The 23,800-nt window shown below is 45.0% G+C and overlaps 1 long non-coding RNA gene across 1 annotated transcript; it reads left to right on the top strand.

Moving 5' to 3' along the window:
- The first annotated feature begins 42 nt into the window (after positions 1-42).
- Positions 43-23,296, top strand: LOC106729595. Its single transcript, XR_004320838.1, has 2 exons — positions 43-624; positions 23,166-23,296. It is a non-coding gene; the product is annotated as an uncharacterized LOC106729595 (long non-coding RNA).
- Positions 23,297-23,800: the final 504 nt, after the last annotated feature.

The following is a 23,800-nucleotide window of genomic DNA, read 5'->3' as shown; positions in this document are numbered from 1 at the left end:
AGAGACTTGGAGCTCTAGCGGTTCAGTCACAGCCGGGCGTCCGCGCGCCTCCGCGGCAGGAGGGCCGGAAGCCTTTCCTGCCTTCTCAGACGCTGAAAAAAGCTGACTCGTGAGGTCTCGAGAGGGTGGCTAGCCCCGTTGCTGTGGAAACAGCTAGTCTGTGCCTCCCCCACCGTAACCCGAGGCTACGCTGGAGAGGTTGCCGCCCTCTTTTCCGGCTCTTCAGCTCCGGTGACCGCCCAGCCTCCTGACACAGACGCTCAGAGTGCGAATCCAGGGCCTGCTGCCCCTTGGGCAGACCTCCGCCCACCACCTATATTGTTATGTTGCATGATACTGGTTGGTTTGCGCCTGTGTCTCTAATAGATTCAGCTGCCTGAGGGCAGGGGCGGTATCTTTTTTTTTGCGTTTGCATTCCTAACGTCCAGCACGCCTTATGTAAGAGGAATCAGGGACGAGGAGACTGAATACCCACCAAAAAGGAAGTTTGAATTGGGAGCTAATATGGGAGCAAAGATGATTTCCTTCCATCTGGACAGACTACAGAGGCTGAACCATTTACTTAAAATTTACTAGATGTTTGGCACTGTGCGTGAATTGTCTCATCTAATGCAACTCTGACAGGTAGGTCCTCTTACCCTCATTTTACAGATTAGGAAACAGCTACAGAATTGAAGCAGTTAGTAAGGGGATGTGTTCACATTTAAATCCAGGTGTATCTGAACCTAAAGTCTGTGTGTATTGAAAATCTCTTATTATTTAAGATAAATTAGAAGTGGAATCTTTGGGCACACTCATTTCTAAGACTTTTGTTACAGGTAACAAATTGCCCTCCAAAAAGATATGTCAATACTACAGTCAGACAAATACAGTACAAGAAAAGGAAATTACAGACCAATGTCCTTCATGAATGCAGGTGCAAAAATCTACAACAAATGATTAGCAAACCAAATCCAACAATACATGAAAGATTGATATATAATTATCAGGTAGAATTTAAACCTGGAATGCAAAGCTATTTCAATATTTGAAAGTCAATCAATTTGAGAAACCATATTAACAATCTAAGTAAAACCACATGAACATATCAATTGAAGCAAGAAGCATTTGACAAAATTCCACAGAAATTGTATTTTAAAAACCCCAAAAACTCAGAAAACTAGGAATAGAAGGGAACTTTTTCAGTGTGATAAAGAACACCTAACATCATACTTTATCGTGAAGGACTGCTTTTCTCTCTAAGATCAGGAACAAGCCAAGGACCACTCCTATTTAACATCATACTCAAATATCTAGTCAGTGTATAAGGCAAGAAAAAAAGTTTAAAAACAGACTGGAAAGAAAGAAAATTGTCCCTATTCAAAGAAAACATCGTTGTCTACATAGAAAATCCCAGAGAATCAATAATAACAAAAAACCTCCTAGAATAAGTGAGTTTAGCAAGAATGCAAGGTCAACACACAAAAATCAATCATATTTCTACATACTGTCAATGAATAATAAGAAACCAAAATTGAAAACATAATAGCTCCCCAAAGCCATAAAATATTTTTCACTTTTACTGTGTGTTAAGTTTGAAATGTCTTAAAAGTTGTTTTAATTTACATGCTTGCTAGCACCTACCATGTTCTGGTCATTTTTGGAATATTGTCATTATTTTTCCAGGTAATAAAGCCAATATGTACTGCTTTATACATACAAAAGTATATATGTGTGTGTGTATATAATATATACATGCAAGTTATGAAGCATGACAATGAAATAAACACCCATGAACCCATCTGTCAACTTAAAAAACCTCAAATTCATAGACACGGAAAGTAGAATGGCAGTTGTCAGAGGCTGGAGTGAAGGATTAGTTATTGTTTAATGACAGTTTCAGTTTTACAAGATGAAAAGCATTCTAGAAATGGATGGTTGATGATGGATGTGCATTTGTATTGTACAACAATGTAAATGCATTTGATGCCTCTGAACTGCACGTTTAAAAAGGGTCAAAATAGTAAATTTTATATTATGTGCATTTTACCACAATATTAAAAAATCAATACACATGTGATATTAAAAAAAAAAAACCTAGAATACTGCCAGTAACATCATGTCAATGTGCTCTTCTCCTACCCCATTTCCCTGCCTTCTGCTATACTCAAGGAAACCACTAAAGTAAATTTTGATTGATATTCCTTTGCTTTATTAAAAAATTTATTATATATTTATAATCCCTAAACAATATATTGTTTAATTTTACTTGTTTTGGGGTTTTTTTACAAATGATATTATAATGTAATCTTCTACAAGTTGCTTTTTTTACTCAGTATGACATGCCTAAAATTCATCCATGTTGTTACATTATCTATAGTCCTCTTGTTTGCACTGCTGCGTAATGTTCCATCATGTGACTATACCACAATTTATGTATTCTCTTTCCTTCAACAGATATTTGGATTGTTTCCAATCTTTTTTGAGGGTGGGAGAACATAAACTATAAATATTCTTGTGTATATTTTGGCATACCTACAAGTAGAACAGCTGGGTCATAGGCTATGTGAATATTCAACTTTACAAACAGTGCTAGTTTTCCAAAGTGGTTAAATCCTTCTATGCTCTCTCCAGTAGGGCTTAAAGAGTTTTAGTTCATCTACCTTCTTACCAACACTTGATATTATCAACTTTTTTGGGGGGGAGGGGTGTGTGGATCAGGTGAATATAAATGAATGTATCATTGGAATCTTAATTTATTTTCCTGATTACTAATGAGGTGACTCATTTCCTTTTTTCAAGTGTTTGTTGGTCATATGTTTTTTTCTCCTTTGTGAAGTAATCTGGGTTTGTGTCTTTTTACCTACTTTCTTTTTATTTTTAAAATCTTTTTCTAATAGATTTATAGGCGTTCTTTATATAATATGCATGCTAATTTTTTTCATAGCTTATGGCTTATCTTTTTATTCACTTTGAGATGTCTTTGAACAGTGTTCTTGATTTTAAAATGATTAAATGTATCAACCTTGTCTTTTATAGTTAATGTTTTTTTGTGTTTTATTTAGAAAATCATTCCCTAATCTAAGGGAATAAAGACAATTTCCTGTATTTTCTTCTGAATAATTAAAAAATTCACCTTTACACATAATTTGGAATTACTTTCTATGAAGGATGAGGAGTGGGAATCGAACTTTATTTTCCTTTTCCATTCTTTCTCCAGTGATTTTCAGTGCTCCCACTGTAGTATGTGAAGTTTCTATATTGTGTGAATCTGTTTGAGGACCCTCTATTTTGTTCCATTGCTAAATTTGCTTATCCCTTAACCAATATTACATTATTTTAATTACTGTTGTCTTATTTTTTCAAGTCTTGCTATCTGGTAAGAAAAATTCCCTTACATATGCCTTTCTTTGAGAGTGTCTTGACTAGTTTTGGGCCTTTGATCTTTCATATATAATTTAGAAATAAATTGTCTATTTTTCAAAAAAAAACCCCACTCTATTGAGATTTTGATTGGCATTGCTTTAAATTTATAAATCAATTTGAGGACAATTAACATCTTTAAGATACTAAGTCTTACTGTTTGTGAACATATAATATATGTTCACGAACAGTATGTATATATCTCCATTTGTTTAGGTCTTTTTTAATGTCATTCAGTAAAAATTTTATGATTTTCTCCATATAGGTCTTGCATATCTTGTGTATAAAATTAATCCTAGGCACCTTATATGTGTGTTGCTATTGTAGATGATTATTTTTCATTTTATCATTGCCAGATTGATAGAGGAAATATAGAAACTCCTTTTAATTTTCATTTCTTTGCTCGTTAATCAAGATGAGCATTTTTTCATGTTTTATTTATCATTTGCATTTGCTCTCTTATGAGTTGCTGATGCATGTGGTTTGCCCATTTTTCTAATATGAGGTATGGCAGACATTCTGATTGTCCATTCAATTCCATTTTTCCCTTCTTCCTTGTTAAAAAGAACTGATTTTGTTTGGTTTCTTCCCACAGAGACGGTGATTTTAGCTTATGAGTAAATCCTGGTTGATCCATGGTAATTCTGTTCTCCTTTTTTTACTGATTTGTGTCAGGTAATTCATTTTCTACCAGTGAGATATGAGGGAAATCTGGGACTTCTTGGAAAGATTTGCCTGTTCTTAAGAAAGAAACAGAGAAGACTGCTTAGTCGCTTATATTTCTGGCCTTCTTAGATATGATTCCTAGAGTTACTGTAGCTGTCTTGTGACCATGAGATCTCAAGACTGAGGATAATGTTAACATGCTGAGGATTTCAGAACAGAAAAACAGAGAGAACCTAGGCTCTTGATAATATCAACACTTGATGGGTATTTTACTTGATGGGTATTAACTATTTTCATCCATAAAATAATTCTATGAGATAGATACTATTAATATAACCATTTTCAAGAGAGGAAACTAAGGCATAAATAGGATAAGTAGCTTGCTCAATGTCGTACACTAAATAAGTGGAAGGGGTGGAATATAAACCCAACAATCTAGCTTCAGGGCCTGCATCATTATTTTTTGTACTGTGGTGCCTTTTTTTAAAGTTGTGTGAGTGAAATCAATAAATTCAGAAGTTGCCCTACCTTTAGACTTCTTATTATGTGGAGTGATAAATTTCTTTGTTTATATTGGAAATTTATTTCTTTATTGTTTTAATTGGAAATTTCTGTCACTTGTATCCCAAAGCATCTTGATATTGGGTATTTATCTTTTTCAAGTTGACGTATAAGATCTATTTATACATTATGTATACCAACTATTTGACTTTGAATTGAATTAGTTTGTATTGAAATATTAGTGTTTTTAGAAACTTTTCCCAATTCTCATCTATTGCTATGTGATTGTAAATTGAAACCTTTAGTAGGACAATTTGAGAAAAAAAAGCAAAAGACTTTAAAATGTTCATTCATACCCTTTAAACCAGCATGTCTATGTCTAGAAGTTTATCCTAAGAAAATAATCCAAAATAGGCACAAAGATTTATCCACAATATTTTTCACTTTATTATTTATTACACAAAAATAAGAAATATTCCTAAATAATCAAAATTTGGAAATTGTTTAGAAATTATAGTACAGCCATATAATGAAATATCATGTTTTAGAAGGCTATTTAATGATGTAGGAATTTCTTCATGATAAGGAGAATTGTTGACAACATATTGTTAAGTTTAAAAAGCGGGTCACATACAGCCACTCTGGAAAATAGTGTGGCAGTTCCTTTCAAAACTGAAAATGGATTTATAATACAGTCCAGCAATTGCACTCTTGGTCATTTACCCCAGAGAATATATAAGCATATATGTCCAAATAGACTTGTACATGAATGTTCATAGCAGCTTTCTTAGTAATAAGTCCTAAACTGGAAACTACCCAAATGATTGGTTAAACAAGCTGTGGTACATCCATACCATAGAATAGGGCTCAGCAATAAAAAGGACAAAACTATTGTGATGTGTTGTTCACAATGTAGGTGAACCTCAAGGAAATTACACTGGGTGAAAAAAGACAATCTCAAAAGCATACATACTGCCTAATTCATGAATGTTACATATCATGAAGTAACATAATTATGGAGATAAGGAATGGATTTGTGGTTGCCAGGAGTTAGGGATGGGTGGGAGTGGGATGAGTGTGGCTATAAAGAAGTGACACAAAGGATAGTAATGTTGAGTTTCTTGATTATGGCAAGGCTACACATGAGTCCATGTATAACTGGTGAATTCTAAATAAGCTCTATGAATTGTACCAGTGTCAATATTTTGGTTTTGATACTGCACTGTAGTTGTATAAGATGTTACCACTGGAGGAAGCAGGGAGAAGGATGCATGGGCCTTGGATGTATTCCTTTCAACCTCCTGTGAATCTACAATTACTTCAAAATAAATAAACAAAAACTTCCATAAGCCAGGATTTATAAAATAAAAATATCTCTTTAAAAGAAAATCATAAAGGGAGGGAGGGTATAGCTCAAGTGGTAGAGCGCATGCTTAGCATACACAAGGTCCTAGGTTCAATCCCCACTACCTCCACTTAAAAAACAAATTAAATAAATAAACCTAATTACCTCCCCCACAAAAAAAAAAAAAAGAAAAAAAAAAAAGAGAGAATCATAAAGCATTACACTATTCTAACTAGGATCATTAAATGACTCAATACTAAAACAGATAATAAAAGAGACTTTCAGATCTGCAGTTTTTCAAAAAAGCAGGATAAAAATAGTATATTTGGTGGGATCTCAATTTCATTTAAAATATTTATATGTTATTCATATGTAATATATATATATAAACATATACACACTTATGCTTACACACAAAGATATATACATACACCATATACCTTTATATATATCTTCATGTATCTATATCTATCTGTCTATATATAGGTGTATGTGTGTGTTTGTGTCTGTATAAATGACATATACCAAGATATTAACAGTAGTTATCTCTGGGTGGCATGATAACAGATTTATCAGAGACCCCTGATTGCCTCAAAAGCCATTATTTTATAGTAGTAGAGTTCTATCTGGGCAAATAGCCACCTAGAAAAAAAGACTACGTTTCCCAGTCTCCCCAGCAGGTTGATATGGCCAGGTGACTACATTCTTCCCAATGCAATGATGTGGATGTGCTGTGTTGCTATTTCTGAGAACCTTCCCTACCAGATAGCTGACGTGGGTCCTTAGCCTCTTTGTCCTTTTCTCTTTCTTGCTGCCTTTCTCTTCTGCCGGCTTAGATGATGAGGATGCAGGCCTCACTGCAGGAATGGCAGAGCAGGGAGCTAGAAGGAGCCTCGGTGTCCTGAGGCCTTTGTGGAGCAGAACTCCCATGCCAGACCAGGCTTTTGGACTTCATGTAGCTAAGAGCAAAGCAAACTTCAGTTTCGTTTAAGCTGTTACCTTGGGATTTCTATCACTTGCAGTCACACCTGATCCTAACAGATACAAGAGTGATTTTTATTTTCATTTGTGTGCTGTTCTGTATTTTCCAAGATTTCTACAATAAACATATCTCATTTATAGTCAGATAGAAAAGTTATTTGTAAGAAAAAGAAGAATCCTTCATCAGGCCCATTCTCTCAAGCAGGAGTAAATTGACCAAATCTTCCAGAGTTTTCCAAAGTATCCCAATTTCAAACATTCTGACTAATTATCTGCATAATAACAGTTTCCAAACTTAATTTGGAGAGTAAGGTGAGTATGATGATGATTCTCAACTTGGAGGAGGGAGGCCGACCAAAATATTTGTGTCTTTCTCTTTCAGTTCTAAAGAATCTCCATCATATCACTTCCTTTTCCTGAAGGGCTTTGACTCAATGCTTGGGCATGTGAATGCACTACTGTTTTTATCCTTCTCTGATTGTTTTGGTGGATAAGTCATGTCTCTACGCAACCTGAGAACAAGTGCTATTGTAGTGGACACCTGTTGTTTTTGTCTGCCCTGCACCCCCTTTCCTTTGGGAACTGCCCCTCCTCATCGCATGTGTCATTCAGGTGGAACTGTCAATCCCAGGGCCTCCTGGTGCCCCAACATGGCCCCTCACCACAAGGATGGCACACCACCCAAGTCTGGTCAGTCCTCCACTTCCACGCTGCCTGATTGTGCAAAGCCATTCAATCCTTCCCCGTGATTGACTTTATTGACCCCCAGAAGAGAGCAGGTTTTGCTCCTCTTCTACTGTAGGGAGGATGGCTTAGGACTATCAGTGGCAACCTTTCCTGCCTCATGGAGAAAGCTTGTCTGCAGGAGAAAGTCAGGCAGCTGCTCCAGGAGAAGCAGAAGCAAGCAGAGCCAAGTCCTAGAGTGAGAGGGCAAAGAGCAAATGAGCTGAGTTAGGCCCTTAGAGCTAGCTAGGCCTGAAGGTAGAGCCACCCTTGGACTTCTCAACAAATTCCCCTTTGGCTTAACTTTTTGAGTTGCTGGAGCCTTAACTAAGCTTCTGTTTTGTCCTCCAAGGGGCCCAACCCTATTCTTAGCCCAGGTAAGAATGTATTACTAGTTGATTCTGCTCGAGTAGAAGCTAAGCTTTGTTTAAATGTGGATTTATATTCTTGTGGAAACTTGGCTCTGTTCTTGAGATTCCCTGCCACTTAAACATGGTTAATTGCTAGGAATTTGGAGGGAAATTCTAATGAGAGACACGGTAGTGGTCCCAGGGCATGTGATTAGGAAAAATTACTGCACTTTCCTTAAAAAACTAAACATAGACTTACTGTATGATCCAGCAATCCCACTCCTGGGCATATATCCAGAGGAAACTCTAATTCAAAAAGACACATGCACTCCAATGTTCACAGCAGCACTATTTACAATAGCCAAGACATGGAAGCAACCCAAATGTCCAACAACAGATGACTGGATAAAGAAGATGTGGTGTGTGTGTGTGTATTTTATTTTTATATTTATATTTATATTTATATTTATATTTATATGGAATACTACTCAGCCATAAAAAAGAATAAAATAATGCCATTTGCAGCAGCATGGATAGACCTGGAAATCGTCATTCTAAGTAAAGTAACCCAGAAAGAGAAAGAAAAATGCCATATGATATCACTTATATGTGAAATCTAAAAAAAAGGATACAAATGAACTTATCTACAAAACAGAAACAGACTCACAGGCATAGAGAACAAACTTATGGTTAACCAGGGGTTAAAGGGGGTGGGAAGGGATAAATTGGGAATTTGAAAATTGTACCTCTTGGGAATGATGGAAATGTTAGCTATCTTGATTCTGGTGGTGGTTTCATGGGTGTATACATCTATCAAAATTCATCAAATTGCATGTCTAAAATATGTACAGGAACCATACCACAATAAAGGTGTTTAAAAAAAAGAAAAAATACTACACTGGTGTTATTAGTACTGTGTATTAACAGTTGCTCTTCATAGAGCAACATATTCCATATGCAACAAATATTTATTGAGCTTCTTTATACCAAGTACTATATAGCATATTGGAAAACAACTCCTGTACTGGGGGAGACTCAGTAGTAATAAACAGCATCATTTCTTACACTTAGAGGATTTTGCCTTTTATTGAAGACATTCATATTCCTTCTTTCCTTTCATCTCTAAAGAGCCATATGAAGTGAGCTGGTTCTGGTCAAGACATCAGTTATTCTACAATTGATAGGTCCATCCTAAGTGAGAATTGTACCAAGCACATAGGTTGAAAAAAAACAAGTAGTCTGTGATTCTGGGGGGAAAAAATGTGGAGACCAAGGCCCACAGTTACCCTCTTAGCTGTGGTAGCTGTGTAATGGAATGCTAAACTGTTCAAAAGCTTGGGTTTGGAAGTCATATGAATCTCAGTTTAGATCTCAGTCCTGCCCCTCCTAAAACTATGTGATCTCGTATGTCAGTGGAGATGATAATAATAGTGATATTTGATAAATGGTATGATCTTAAAGATTTAGAGACATACTACTATTGATCTTTAAAGCAGTAGGTCCTGATACTCATTACATAATCAAGAGAATTTTTAAAAATCTCCATAGAAGGTGATTCTAATTTACTTAATAAAGATGTGGTGGTAATTTTGAAAACTGGGTAGTCCTGATAAAAATAATGCTAGCTTTTATTTCTTTTTTTTTCCCCATGTCTTGGCTACTGTAAATAGTGCTGCTGTGAACATGGGGGTGCATGTGACTTTTCTTTTTTGTTTTTTTATTGAATTGTAATCGGTTTACAATGTTGTGTCAATTTCTGGCATACAGCACAATTTTTCAGTCATACATGCATATACATATATTCATTTTCATATTTTTTCCCCATGAGCTACCACAAGATCTTGTATATATTTCCCTGTGCTATATAGTATAAAGTTTTTTATCTATTCTATATGTACCTGTCAGTATCCATCAATCTCAAACCCCCAGTCTGTCCCATCCCACCCACCTCCCCCCTGGCAACCACAAGTTTGTATTATATGTCTGTGAGTCTGTTTCTGTTTTATATTTAAGTTCATTTGTCTTCTTTTTTTTTTTTTTTAGAGTCCACATATGAGTGATATCATATGATATTTTTCTTTCTCTTTCTGGCTTACTTCACTTAGGATGACATTCTCCAGGGACATCCATGTTGCTGCAAATGGCATTATGTTGTTGTTTTTATGGCTGAATAGTATTCCATTGTATAAGTATACCACAACATCTTTATCCAGTCATCTGTTGATGGACATTTAGGTTGTTTCCATGTCTTGTCTATTGTAAATAGTGCTGCTGTGAACATTGGGGTGCAGGTGTCTTTGTGAATTAGGGTTCTTTCTGGATATATGCCCAGGGATGGGATTGCTGGGTCATATGGTAAGTCTATTCCTAGTCACTAGCTTTTATTTCTATAACTCATCTCTTTCAAGCATGAATCAGTTAGCGTAACCACCTGAGAGCATTTCAAAACACCTACAGACCTTTCATGATGGTGCAACCCAGTCAGGAAGCCTGGGTCTGAGCAGCTTCCTGCCACTCTTGGTGCATAAGTGACACTCAGCAACTAACCTGCAGACAGAGACTGCTAGTAGCTTCCATTGGCCCACCCACTCCCGTCTGGCTCTCCTTTCCCTGGAACAGTTTCTAGCCCTGGTTTGATGCCTGTGGCCAGGAACATCCTTAACAACAGGCAGTCATTGTCTAACTGTAGTTTGATTAACTGCTTCCCAACCTGAGTAGAAAAAGGAAAGATAAGGAATTTTCTCAAGCATGCTGTGTACGTTGTGCAGAGCGTGGCGGGTAGGGAGAACTGAGCTGAGCACTGAGATCAGGAGGTTCTTTCTAATCTCAACTAGTATCACTTCTTGAGGCTTGAGAAATAAGAATCACAGCGTCCTTCACTTACTAAGCACCTACATTATTCCAGAGACATATATTACATCTAAACTTTCCAATACTCTACAAGGTAAATGTTATTTCTTCATTTTACAGTGGAGGGAGCCGGGGCTCAGAGAGGTTGAGTGATATGCCCAGACTTATAGCCAATGAGGCAAAGCTTAGGTTCTAATCCAGGTTTGTCTGTCTCCAGAGACTTCCACGGTGCCTCCTAATTCTACAACATCTATTCTCTTCACGTTAGAGTGGGAGGAATGGTCATTAGGGGTCAAATGGGCTAGGCTTCCACCAGCCTGAGGTCTTCAGGATGTTGGGGATATAAACTCTGCGTTCCTACCTGTCACATGAGTAAGGAGCTGATGAATGAGATCCGAGCTGATGCTGAGAAAGCTGAGTGGCAGGCCTCTGCGAGCCTGTGCCCTGTCCTCGCTAGGGTGCCCTGCACACACCTGAGGGTGGTGGTGGGTGGAGAGGGGTCTCTTCCTGCCGGTCCCTACCCCCTGAAGGGAAGACTGCATGGAAACCTCCCAGGGCTCCCAGGCCCTGCTGGGGTGGATGGCTCCTTAGAGCCCGGTGGCCAGCTGCACCCCGTGGGAAAGCCTTGGCCCTGGCCTGCCTGGGAGCCATGGTGGTGCCTCCTCCTGCCCACGGCTTGGCTCAGTGGGTTCCCAAGTGGCTTGACTTCCTCCCACCCCCCCACCCCGCCTCCGCCACCACCCGCTATAGTCCCCAGGGAACCAGGGAGGCCACTAGCAGAGTTGGCTCTCAGTCCCCCAGGCCTCCCAAAGCCCTTTACTCCCACACCTTGGAGCCAGGTTTCCCCAGGGGAGCAGGAGGGGACCCTCCAACCACCCTAGATCTCTTTAGGGCTGGCAAGCCTCAATCCCACTCGTTCTGCTGCGCACCAAGGCTCCACTCTGGGCTACAATAACAGGGCTTTGGGTATGGGCTGTTGTTTTTGCAGCTGGGCTGGGGCGGAATAGCAGCGGGGAAGGCGTCTCGGGTACTGACTATCTGAGAAAGCCCCAAGCCCGCATTCCCACTAGGGCTGGGAAAGCCCTTTCAGGCTAGTGATGTGCTGTTCCTACGGAGAGGTCCCTGGGCAAGGGCGGAGTGTGGAGGCAAGGCAGAGAAAGAGGCCAGCCGGTGGGGAGTGAGAGCTTAGGGGAGACCCCAGGCCTTCTCTGCGCCAGCCCTCCCCCAGCAGGCCATACTTCTCCCCTCATTTCCAGCTGCAGCCGGACTGAGCCTCTTCCCTCTACCCTACCCCCTCACACATCTGGGAGATGCTGCAGCAAGCTTCCTTAAAACAAACAACAAACAAAACAAAAAAATCTCATTTACTAGGGGCAAATGTTGGAAACTAAAAAGAATAAAGATCACTCATAATCCCTCCACTCGAAAATGTTCACTAAGAACATTGTGGTAAAATACACGTAATGTAAAATTTACCATTTTAACCATTTTTAACAGTACAGTTTATTTTAAAATGTACATTCATATTCTTGTACAGCCATCCCCCTCTCTAGAACTTTTCACCTTCCCAGAATGAAACCCTGTACCCATTAAACAATAGCTCTCCATTCCCCTCAGCCTGGCAACCACCAATCTACTTTCTGTCTCTATGAATTTGACTAGTCTAAGTGCCTCATATGAATCATACAGTGTTTGTCCTCTTCTATCTGGTTTATTTCACTTAGCATGATGGTCCTTAAGGTTCATTCATGTTGTAGCATGTGTCAGAATTTACTCGTTTTTAAGGCTGAATGGTAACAGTAATAATAATAATAATTATTATTATATATATAATATATATCTTTCACATTTTGTTCATCCATTTATAACCTGTTTTTCACATAATTAAGATTATGTCAGCAATTAAATATGCTGTGTTTTTACTCAGATGTTGCCATTTTATTAAATTTTTTCCTAGACATAATTTTTAGTGCTTACTCTTTTAAATTCCTTATGTGGATGGATATAGCATAATATACTCCTGCCATTGGATACTGAGGTATCTTCTTTGTTTTTTTTGTTTGTTTGCTATTATAAACGACACTGAGAAGAACATCTTTGTAGAAATTTTTATGGGCCTTCCTCAAGCCTTGTCTGACTTCTGGCATTTCAGATTATTTCCCAAGGGAGAGTACCAGAAGTGAACTTGCTCATCAAGGTGATAAACCCTCCTCAGTCTTCTTGATTAATATCACCCTAAACTTTCCAGAAAAATTATGTCTGTTGTTCCTCCCATGAGCAGTGTAGGAAATCCAGAGCCTTTTAACTTCCTTTACTACACATTTAGCAGATTTCTGAGCATTCATGTGCCTGGCCCTGAGGAGCCAAGGATGTTTGTGCTATGTCTTCTCTTCCCCTGGAGAAAGGTGGAGACCTCCACAAGTAGGGTTTCAGGTACCCAACCATCTTTGAGTGCCCCCACCCCCGCAAGACTGCTTTGTCCTAGTGGGCTGGCCTGTCCAGTCGAGATGGCAAGTCCCTGATGGCCATGGGGCAGTGTTCAGGAGAGAGCCAGCCTGAGCCTGGAGCCTATTCAAGGAGACTGCAGTGCAGAGCCAGCCTGCAAGGAAGCAACTATGGGGTAGGGGTTCAGGGTCTCCATCCTAGATATGGCCTGAGGACCACTCAGCAGACCCCTGAGTGACTGACTGCTCAGCCAACCCCATGCAAAGGGATAGCCATTTATTGAGGGATTACTGTATGCTAGGCCATTGACTCCTCTCACAAACCCTAGGCCATAGGTACCTCTGTTGTCTCCATTTTACTGATAAGGCAGCTGAATTCCACAGCCGTTTGGTCCCTAGTTCAAGGCAGATAGCTGGTGTGTAGTAGAGCTGAGATTCATATTCAGGTGTCTCTAATTCTAGAACCTGTGCTCTAGACTATTCCCATTTCCTGCTTCTTCTCACAGGGGCTCTGCTGGCACCCCAAGAGGGAGAGAGGAAGAGCTGTGGACCAGTGATAGCAATGGAATTTCACTCTGCCCTCTCTGCCCAGCCTGCCCAAATCCTAAGCCAGAGACCCTGCTCACTGGGAATGAGAAGGGCTCTATGCCCCAAGGGGACCTGGGTGGGGCAGGGATGGGGGCCACCCGGGAGGGAGCTGCTGGGGACCGCTCTGCACACAAAGAGTCTGATTGTGTTGCAGACTCTGCTCTTTGGGAAAATGAGTATCACAAAGTCGTCTTGTTTTGGACAATCTGGTGTCCTAGGGACCCAAAGCCAAAGAAAACATGGGCTGAGGAACTGGAGCCAGCAATGCTGATGCTGTAGGTGAAGCTGGCCCTTGCAGGGTTGGGCATGTGAGCTCCTGCATGTTCCCAAGCTGGAACCTGGATACTGATGCCCAGAGCAGCCTCCTTGCCCCTTGGGGTCCAGGCAAAGAACAGGCCTTGGGCTAAGGAAATTATTTCACAGACAGATGGGGGCAGGAGATCAGAGGAGCTCAGATCCCCCATGCCCACCCCAGTGAACCCCAGCCTTGAAAGCCTGCAGCCCGAGAGGCCTCACCACATCCAGGAAGCACAGGGAGGCTCAGAGATTTTCAAATTCTGTGGGCTCCATTCCTGAGCCTGAGGAACATGCGTTGAGATGAGCCAGATTGGGGACCAGCCAGGCCTCATGCGGTCACAGCACCCTACAAGGCAAGGAAAGGCAGCTCAGTGGGATCCCAGGCAGGGAGGGGTGATCTTCTTTTTCCGGAACAGGATTCCCTATGGGGCACAGAGCAGAAGTCAGTGGGCTCTAGAGTCCCAGACGTGCCTGTTTGACTCAGCTCGGGTCAAGAGGGCGGCCTACTGGCCTGGCCTCACCAGCCAAAGCCAACAGAGGAAATGCCAAGCAGACCTCAACGTCCGGGTACCTACTTTGCTCCGGCGGCTGGCAGAAAGCAACGCCTCCCCAGCTCTACTGCTGGCAGCAATGGTGGCTGGAAGGGAGTAATGGCGTTAGTGCTCAGGGGATGCTCAGACCCCAGGCCTGTCCTGGTGGGCTCTCCGCCCTAGGGCCAGGAAGAGCCCAGCAAACACACAGGAGACCAGCAGGCAGCGAGAGGAGCCGGGCGTTACCCTGGATGGCGGCCACCGGCTTGTTGTTGGGATCCAGTTTCACGCTCCTGCTCCTTCGAGGAGAGCTGCAAGGGGTCATCCCCTCCGCGACGCCCCGGGAAGGAGACTGAGGGGCAGACAGTTGTTAACGCCGCCGCCACCGTGGTGATTAAGGCTGCTGTAATTGGCCTCGTAGCCAGGCAGGGGCCAGGCCGACAGCTGGCAGCCGCCAGGGTCTGCGGAGCAGGGGAGGTGGTGGCGGTGCGGGGAACAGCATGTGCTGTAGCTCTTTGCGCTGATCGGATTAGCTTGTGAATTGACACTCAATCCTCCTTAGTGATTTTCTTTCTGGGGCCCCAGCCAAGGCCAGAACTGTGGGGACGGGTGAGTTGGGAGCAGGGAGGAGATGTGGGTCTTCTGGGGCACTTTTTCCTGGGCACTAGCTGAGGTGGGGTCTGGGATGAGGATCTTCATCCTAGGTATGGCCAAAGACCACTCTGCAGCCCCTCAGTGACTGCTCAGCCAATCCCATCTGGAGGGATTGGCCCCTCTCTTGCCAGTAGGGACCCTCATTCCCATATGCCCAGTGGTGCTGGCACATTCTGTACTCCTAGGCCCAGCATGGTGCCTGGCACAGGGTAGGTTTGTCAAGGATATTAGCAGAGTGAGCAGATCAGTGCTCCCTTCCCTGTTTGGCCTGAGTGCCTTTTGGGAGACTCTCCGTGATCCCCTTCAAGGTCTGGGTGGTCCTTGTGGGAGCATTTTTCCAGTCTCAGGAATAGAGAGCTCTGGTCCATGGCCACTGGCCCACGCCCCTGTGTACGAGCAGCATCTCCTAATCCATCTCTGATGGGCAGCTGTGCTACACTCTGGCTGAGTTCTCCCTTCCTGCATTAGTGTGTGTGTGCACGTCCATGCGTACGGCTGGGGGAAAGAACACTGGATGTTTTCTTTCTTGTCCATCCTCTGTGTTCTCTCAGCTTCCCAGAGTCCCTCCCTTGGAGGTCCCAGGCAAGAAGTAGGAAGGGTAGGTGTCTGGTGTGGAGGACTCTGGGTCACAACCTTTTCAGAGCCTGTCTTATTTACACTTAAGCTGAGGCGTAGGCTGGGCTGGCCTCCCACTTGCCTGTTCCCTCAGTCCCCTTCCTGAGGGGGTGCCCCAAGCCATCTGTGAGTAGGAGCTGGTCCTGGATGCTCAGGGTCTTGGCTGGGATAAGGGGCAGCCCATCCTCCACTGGAGGACATGCTAGAGGCCAGGTAGCTACGAGCTGCAGGGGAATGTAGAACAGTAGCCCTAGAGGGAGAACAGAGGCCCATCAGGCATGTTGGGAGCTGAAATGCAATTCTTCCTTCCCTCCTGCCAGGTTTGGTTTGAAAACCCTTTTACTGCTAGCTGACCAGCCCTGCCCCGCCCAGGCCCCTGGGCATGAGTACAGCTTGGCTTCTGGGGGACACTGGAGGAGGGGCACTGTGGCACTCCAAGCAGAGCCTGCACCCTCTCCCTAGGCTGCTGCTTCCTTCTCATTTGCCAGCTGCTCTCTCCCATCCCAACCCTCCCTCGGGTTCCCTAGCCTCTCTGCCGCGTCATATCCACCCTCTGCAAGGAAGGGGCTAGAAGCTGTGGCAGAGTCAGAAGAAGGCCTGGCTCTGCAGCCTGGGACAACCATAAAACCTTTTTGAACCTCAGTTCTCTCATCTTTAAAATGAGAGTTAGGACTATCCACACTCCACTTACTGCCTTGGAAGGGTACTATTGATGCACTGTTGACTGAAAACAGCAGGATATAACACGGAATGCATTGAAAATGATCTGGAAAGATATCCAATAAATTATAGACAGAGATTACCCCAGGAGTGTGGGAGTGGTGATGGGAATAGAGCATTAATGTGGGGGGAGGAGGATTTTTACTTTTTATTTAAATGTATCTAGACATTTCTTGAATTTTATTTCAACATGTACCTCTTTTGTAATTTTAAAAATGTAGGGTTTTGATCTTAAAGGGTTGTTGCCAGCTTTAAATGTTAATGCATATTTTTTGAATGAATCAATGAATGAATCAATGAATGAATCAATGATGGATGAACCTGGTGAGGGGACATGCTTCTCCTACTCCCTACCCCCTGCCAAGCTAACTCTGACTCCCCTCACTTATCCACCTTCTTTCCCTGAAGGGGTTAAAACAGCAGCACTTCTGAAGCAGAGAAAAAGGAGTCCAGAAGCCCCCAGTGAGGCCTCAGTGGGATGTGCGGGGTGACATGGAGGCGGCACCCGCCCAGCAGACCACTAGGCCGGCCCACTCTGCTCAGCTCAGGACCTGCTTCCAATTACCCATGAAATCTGAGCTGGAAGAGACCTATTAAAGCCCCATTTAGTTTGATCCCTCTGGGGGCCAGGGATCTTTTCCGGCGACATCCCCCTCCTTGTCCGACTAGGACTCCAAGCCCTGTGGATGTTATCTCCTCCCTGGGTCAATATTGTGACAACTCCAGCTGTGACCCAGGCCACCCTGGAGCCAGAACTGATCTGAGCCTGTTGTGGTGCAGGGGGCCTCAAACCCAGCTCCCTTCCTGCCTTGAGGCCCCTAGAGGTAGTGGGCGATCACAGCAGACCAACCCATCTCCTGCCAGAGCCCAGCCTACTCGGCACCCCTTTTTCCAGGCTGGTCTGCAGGTGGTTTGATGGCTCCTGGCCTACCTAGTCATCCCACAGGAAGCTCTTACTGGTAGGGACCATCTTCCACATATTCCCAGTTGTGCCTGTTACAAGGTCCCATGTTTCATAATACCCATTACATAAGAAATAATAAATAACGGTGATTAATGACCTCCTCCCCATGTCCCTGCGCTTGCCTGGGTCAGACCTTTCAGGGAAGGCACGGGAACTCCAGGAGGAGGGGTGGAGAGCCCAGAGCATGAGGGGCATCCCCCATCCCCATACCATCCCCAAACACCTCTCCCATAGCCACTCCCTTGAGAATAAGAGGAAGCCACCAGGAAAGGCCCCTGAGAGAAGCTCCTCAGAGAAGGAGGACCCAGGACTGAGGTGGTGGCCCCAGGGCACACACTCACGTTCAGTCAGCCTTGGCTCCCACAGGACCACCCTGTTGGGGACTATGCCCACTGAGGCATGCCCTCTCCCTGCACTCCAGGGGTGCCCCTCCTGGTTTGGGTCTCTAAGCACCATTTCTGTGGATGAGAGACCTAGGGCTGCACTCCAGGGACCAGGCAGGATTGGGCTGGGCCTTTGGGAGTGGTCTTCTGGGAGAATATGTGGCTTCTTTCCCGAATTCTGGAGCAGCAGGGAGGGAGGGAGGGAGGAAGCCACTTTGGGGGCAAGGCTGGGGCAGCCACTTGGAGGTGAGAGAAGGGCAGCAGGAAGTGGAGGATAAGAAGGTTCCGGAGGCAGGAGTGGAGGGAGGGGTCTTGGGAGCAGTGTCCAGAAAGTGCGCCTGGCTAATCCTCTCCCCAGACTCCCCTCTAGACCCCCTCAGAGCTGCAGAGGACACCCAGGCCAGTCTCCTGCCTCTGACTCCCTCCACCACCATGTGGGTGGTTAGGGAGGAATCTTGGCAGACAGATTTTGTGGCCTTGGTCAGTGAAGGGTGCTTCTTCCTTGGGTATAGCCTAAGCTTCCTTGATGCACTTTAAGCCTGTAGCTCCTTGTTCTACCTAAAGTGAGTTCACAGAAATGGACCCTCCCTCAGCATTAACCTGTTGCTTTGTTCTTCTAAAGTTCACTCCCCAGAGGAAAGAGGACCATAGCCCTAGCATTCTGTGGATACTCTGGCCCTGTCACTGTCCCCACTGCCAGTATGCAATATATGCAACTCCTGTTGCCTGGGACAAGGACAGAACCATTACCTCTTGCTAGACCCTTCCTGAGCCCTCCTAGTCTTGGTTACCAGCTATGTGGGGGACAGGGAGTGCCGAGGGCTGGAGGCCAGGGGCCAGGTCACCGTGGGGCCAGACCCCTGCTACTCACAGCTGCTTGTTGCCATGGCTGGGCAACTGCACCGGGATGCTTCATTTATCTCTGTCAAAAGTCAGGATGCAGCGTGCCTCCCCCGTGCTCCTGGAGGTTGGGGACATGTGCATGGAAGGCAGACTGACCAGCCTTCGCCTTCCCCAGTACACATGGGCTGGGCAGAAGGAAGCACATAAGGACACTTACACCTGTGTGCACAGACAGATTCGCCTACTTACACACACACACACCCCTATACATGTGCGCACATGCTTTGGCACATAAGCATGGGGTCACCTTCACAGCTTCATGTCCATACACAGGTTCACACATGTGTGCACACACCCACTTTCACACGTGCAGAGGCACATTCATTCCCACACATTTCCAAACACACATGTAGCTCCCTGTGCACATGCTGCCCAGTATCTTCCCATGAACATATACGTTCATCCACATACAATGACTTGCTTCATGTGCATTCACATGGAACATTAATGGAAGGTTTTCAGCTACTGCTTGATTCAAATTATGGAATATAGGATGGAGGTTGTTCAAAAGCCATTGGCTCTAGAGAGCAGGGAAGGAGTGGAAGAGGAATCCTGGGCCCTCAAGGGAAGTTTCTCTCATGCCCTTTCAGGAGCCATCAGCCTCCCGGGAACCAGGAGACCCCAGGCCTTGCAGAGTGGGTAGGATTTCAATGGGTGGTGTGTGTTCCAGAAAGAGGGGCTCACCTGAGCAAGGAAGTGGAGAGGGGGAGTTTCAGGCCAAGTTTGGGGCAAGGCAGGGGGATGGCTTTCCTGGAGTGGGGGGTTCACTGGCACGGCTAGGGGATGCTAGGGGATAATGCAGCCAAATAGTGCAAAAGGCCTTTTTTGCAAAAGGTAGCCATGGCAAATGTTTGAGCAGGAGAGGGTCAAGATCAAAATGGCTCTTTGGGAAGCTTCATTCACTCAGTGCTTTGTGCTCCAGGATTCTGCCTGGAACAGATGGGGGAAGCAGGAACAGCTTCACATCTGACATGGGCCTTCAGGGATGGACAGCAGTCGTCCGGACAAGGAAGGATGGGAAGAAGGTCCGAAACTGACCCTGGCAGCTGAAGGGTAGGGGGAAGAGGTGTGTTATTCACATGCAACACATAGAGCCAAGCGTAAGTTGTCTTGAGGAGCTGAATACAGTCTCTGTGCTGGAATCAGGAGTCCAGGTAGCTCTGACCAAGTCTACCAGGACATGCAAAATGAAGCCAGTGCCTGATGCTACCCTGGGGCAGGCTGACCTGACCTCAGAGAGGAGAGGAACTTTTCTCCTGAATGAGAGAGAACCATAGGGCGAGGACACAGGATGAGGCTTCAGGGCCAGCTGGCTGGCCTTCCAGAGGGACTGCTCAGGTCTCAGGCACACCCAGATAAAGAATGGGTAAAGGTATGGGGACCAGCTGGCCCTGATCCTTTGACACATCCCCTCGCTGGCAAACCTTGCAAAAGATACTCTAGCCAGCCTCCGCCCACTCATGACCCCACCATCCTGCTGAGATCTGTGGCCAAGCAGCCCAGCCCTCCAAGCTCCATCCCCACCATGGCCCCATTTCCAGCCTCCATCTCTTCAGAGCGGGAAACACCACATCCCAGCTGTCTGACCCAAATCCACCTGGAGGCCAGCCAGCTTGGCTGAAGTCCAGCTTAGTTAGGCCAGACTCAGGAGACACTGCTGGGAAGAGGCAAGCACTAGAAGGAAGCTGCTGGGCCAAAGTTGGGGTGCTTTCTGGGCCCTACCCCGTAAGGTTCTCCCTGGCACACCCATGGGCTTGCCCATTGCCACGTACTTCTGAGCCCCTGGTCCCCTGGGCTGCAGGCTCTAGCCTTTCTGTGCAGTCGTAAGAGATGCAGGTTGCCGTAACAGCTGGCAGTTAGACCCCACCCTGATTGCCAAAGGCCTAGAGTCCTGGCCTTGAGCCCCACTTGGGACAGAAGTGAATCTAGTTGAGAACCGGGAGTCCCATCTTGCAGATTTGATAGCTTTTCAACAGGCTTAGGCAGAGACTCTCACTCTGAGAACAACTCCCTCCTTCCTCTGGCCCTCTCAGCCTCCTACAGCCAATAGCTTGCATCAGCAGCAACAGCTGCTGCAGCCCTCAGGGCAGCCTGGGGCCACCATCTCCGCTGTGGAAGGTGAAAGGAGGCTGGGTGTGTGGGGGCCCAGGGCTGCTGCACCCCCCCAATTCTGGGGAGCAGGCACCTCTCATCCTTCAGACACTTGCCCTGAGGGTTCCCAGCCCTTGAACAGGCTCCTCCCTCCCTTCCCTCTGCTTTATCCTCCACCCATTCAGCTCCCAGCCAGGAGACGCTTTTCTGTTGCCCATAGTAACTCGTGCCACAATTCGTCTACCAAATTCCATGCAAATTCCCTCTCCCTGCCCCTTTTGCCCATCAGAGAGAAGAGCCAGAGGAACCCAGAGTCAGGGTCAAATAGCAAGATAGAAACAGCCAGAGGACACAGCCTCTGACACGGTCCCTGAGGATACCTGGTCACAGAAGGAGACACCGAAGTGGATGGTGAGACAGAGTTGGGGTTGGGAGGTGATCAAGAGACTCCCGCTGAGCAGCCCATTCGAAGGATAGCTTGGATCCTCCTGTGTGAGGTGGAGCCACTGCTGAGACAATCTAATGAGGGAGTGGGCTGACCCCTCCCACTGCCCCTCCTCACAGCTACTGTCCTCCCAGGTCTCAGGCTCTGGAGGTGTCACCTGGTGGGCCAGGGTGAGGGATGGTTAAGTGTGTGTGCTTTGGAGTGAGATACTTAGATCTGCCCCTCACAGGCTATGTGACCTAGAGCAAGTTCGTTCACCTCTCCATGCCTCAGTTTCCTTGGCAAAAATGGATCTACCAACATCTGCAGAGCGTTCAGCAGAATTCCTGGCACCTAACACGCAATCTCTAGGTTAGGCTATTATTACTCTTATTTTCTGAGCTTTGATTTCTTGTTTGTCAGAGGGAAATAATAATACTTACATCCCAGTGACTCCAAGCTTGCCTGCTCCTGGGCCAGAATCCACCCCATGTTCCAGCCCTGTGCTTTGCTGGCCACAGAGGCCCTAGGCAGTCCTCATGTCCAATCAGGCAACAGGTGGCAGGGCTGGCAGAGCGCAGGTGCAGCCTTGTGGGGGATGTGGGGGGTGGTCCCCCCTGTTTCCTCCCCACGCACTGCTTCTCCCAGCTGCCGGCTGGCCAGGCTGTGCCTGGGAGGAAGGCTGGGCGGAGTGAGGCAGCAAACGTGCAGCCGGGGCTGAGTAAGCTCTGTTTCCTGCTGCCATCGTCAGCAGCTTCAGCAGCAGTGGCCAGTGGTCAGCTCACAATGCTCACTGGGGCAGGTGCTCAGCCATGGGGCAGGGTCACTTCCCTGAATTGTCCACGCTGCCGGCTCCCCCAGCACACCTGGCAGGGCTGCCTGCCTGGGGAACCATGGGGTGCATAGCCAGGCATCAGAACAGTGTCCTGGGTGGCAGCCAGCCCCCAGCCCTGACCAGGCCAGGGGGCGGAGGCTTGGCTGGGCACTTGTTCTGGGGTCTGGACACAGCTCAAGAGAGGCAGGTGGGGTCTGAATTTGGCTCAAGACCACTATGCCCTCCGGCAGCAGCAACAGAACTCTACACCAGGACTGGACTCAGACCACTGTCCCTGCAGCCCACACTGGCAACATCTCTCACTATCTTGATGCGCTTAGGGTTAAAAAGACCCAAGCATACACTCAGCCAGAACAAATGCAAGTGGCCAATAATCATTTGGAGAAATACTTAATCTCAACTACCGAGTAATCGAGAAAATGTATCCAGAACCAGCCTGAGACATGACTTTCCCAGATCTGATGGCAAAGATGTAAAAGAATGATAATACCATGAACTGCCAGGGTGTAGGGATCTCATCATTCTGGGCATTGCAGGGAGGAAGGGAACAGATTTACTGCAGGGACATTGACAGTAAGCATCAAAAGCCTTTGACCCAGAATTTCTGCTTCTAGGAATTTAAGGGACACAAGCAACAAATATGTACAGTGAACACACTGTAGTGTTGTTAATAATGAAGAAAATGTTAGCTGTAACCTAAATGCCCAATTATAGGTGGATTTGAAAAGAAAAATTTAACCATGCAGTGAAAAGTATTCCCTGACAACCTTTAACTATGATGCCAAATAGCAGCACTCTCAAACTTTAATGTGCTCAAGAATATCCCTGAATCCTGTTAAAATGGAAGATTTTGATTTAACAGGTATGAGATGACACCTAAAATTCTGCATTTCCAACAGGCTCCCAGGGGATTCCGATGCTGCTAGTCCCTGGACCACACTTTGAGCATCAAGGCTGTAGAATTTTTACTGCTGATATGAAAAGACATTACCAAAATATGATGAAATAAAGAAGAGCATGCTACAAACAATATGATGCCATTTTTATAAGACAAAAGGTACGGGTGCAGAGAAAAATGTTTGGAGGGATATAAAGCAAAATATTAATAGAGGTTTTCTCTGGGCAATGAGATTGGGTGATTTTTATTTTATTCTTTATGCTAATTCATATTTTCTACAACGACTATACAGTCATCCCTCGATATCTGCTGGGATTGGTTCCAGGACCTCCTGCAGATGCTCAAGTCCCTTTATAAATGGAGTAGTATTTGCATATCACCTATGCATATTTTCCTACATACTTTAAATCATCTCTGAGTTACTTATAACACCTAATACAATGTAAATGCTATGTAAATAGTTGTCAGTGTGCAGCAAATTCAAGCTTGCTTTTTGGAACTTTCTGGAATTTTTTTCCCTGCTATTTTCAGTCTATGGTTGGTTGGGAATCTTGGATTGGGAACCCTGAGATATGGAGGGCTGACTGTATATTGTTTAATTAAAACAAAGTGACTGTTTATACTGCTAGGCCACAC

The sequence above is a fragment of the Camelus ferus genome, chromosome 6 (genome assembly GCF_009834535.1).
Source record: "Camelus ferus isolate YT-003-E chromosome 6, BCGSAC_Cfer_1.0, whole genome shotgun sequence".
NCBI lineage: Eukaryota > Metazoa > Chordata > Mammalia > Artiodactyla > Camelidae > Camelus > Camelus ferus.
This window is presented reverse-complemented; position numbering and strand designations above follow the sequence as displayed.